Below are 1,757 nucleotides of genomic sequence, written 5' to 3'. Positions count from 1 at the left end.
TATACTCCTGGACGACCAACTGATCCCAGTCCTGCTCCCAGGCGATCAACCACCAGCCTGCAAGGTCAGTTGGAAAGAAAAACCTGACAAATGATTAGACCTTTCCCGATTTTAGGAAATGTTCAGCCAAGCTCTCGTAAGTGCCGCAAAACAGGCAGAAGCAGGATAATCACTGACACTCCAGAAAAGGAAGAAATTAAGGAAAAAAAGTGTAGAAAGGGAGAGAAAAAAACACTCAAGGGAACCCCCATTCATCTGATGAATCATTAAATCTTGGTGAAGAAGACAATGATGATGAACTGCCGTTTAGTCCATCAACCTTGTCAGTAGGAGATTAAACCCTTGTCAAGTTCCAGCTTAAGAAGTCAACCCACTACTGTTTTTTTACTTAGTGCAGGAGAATGCAGTCGGTGAAGCTACAATTAGTTTCATGCACAAAAAAAGCAAAAGGTTTTTCTTCTCTGAGACAGAAGATCTTTCAAGTGTGGATTTTTCTGATATTCTCCAAGGTCTGCCAAAAGCTTTTTCCTGTGGAGGGATCAGCAGAGTGCCTCAAAGGTATCACAAGCAATTTTATTTTTCACAATAATATATGTCTTAATCAAGCATGCTTATAATTTTGTAATTTTGTAGAACCGCATTCAAAGTGAAAAAATACAAAAAACTGTTTTATAGACAAATTTACCATTTGTTCAGGACCGCCGGCATATTTTTGGCAATTTTTTTTTAGCTTGTCCGGTTCAAGCCACGGCGTATTCAAAATTATAAATGTAGATTTTGAGAAAATTCGAAGAACAAATAATCTGAAAAAAAACTCAAACATTCCTTATTCTAAGAGGTATCTAGAAAACATCAAATTTCGGGTTCCAATCAACAAATGAGATATTTGTGAAATTTGTTTCACAAATTTTGAATTTGTGAAATTTGTGAGAAATTTGTTTCACAAATTTTTGTCATTTTTTTTTAATCAAAAGGTAAAACAGAGCGATAAGAACAAATACCAATCATTTTTGTTGTATTTGGACCCCTTTTTGGTTATCTGAAATCCTTGGCGGTTGAAGAAATTCCCATTTGTAGGTGTTCCATGGCATATGTACACATGCAATAGTTTCCTATTTCAAGTTTACTTAGAAACTTATGAAACAAAAAACCTTAAAGACAAAAAGCAGCTTAACGAATGATTGTACTGTCGTGACCAAGTCTTTGGTGTATTTTTTTAAAAGATATGGAATATAAAATTGCACTATTTCATATAGTGAAAATCAATATTTTCAGACATTTTTATTTTGCTGGCATTTTTAGAATTCCGTACGATTTAAATGCCGAGTTTATTGTAACTGCTGGGATTTATGCACTTTATTGCTAGGTCGCAAAATTGGCTGCACTTTATATTTTCCAAAAGGAAATCTAAAGGATTTGATAGGGCGACAAGTTTAGAAAAGTAGCCATTGCAACTTTTGCATTTCTTGCCAAACGACCACTGTACAGTGAAAAACCCGTATTTACGATGAGACAGAGATGAGAAAAATAAGCCTAAGTATTGATGATTCTAATTTTAGTGTAGCAAATAATCTAACTTGTTGTGGAAAAAATTGTTCCAAAATAAACTTTGACATTCAACTGTCAAAACACATATTGCACATTTCTGCCCCTAGAAGGCTATAGTGTTTCTCCATTTCTTGGAAGAGCGCTAACTATTATTATTTTCTTTAAAAAAAGCACCGTCTTACGTTTTTAGAAGATATGAATGAAAACTG

Source organism: Artemia sp. Qi Xiang Cuo, chromosome 10, assembly GCF_049724085.1.
Source record: "Artemia sp. Qi Xiang Cuo chromosome 10, ASM4972408v1, whole genome shotgun sequence".
NCBI classification, from domain to species: Eukaryota; Metazoa; Arthropoda; class Branchiopoda; order Anostraca; family Artemiidae; genus Artemia; species Artemia sp. Qi Xiang Cuo.
Note: the sequence above shows the minus strand (reverse complement) of the source record.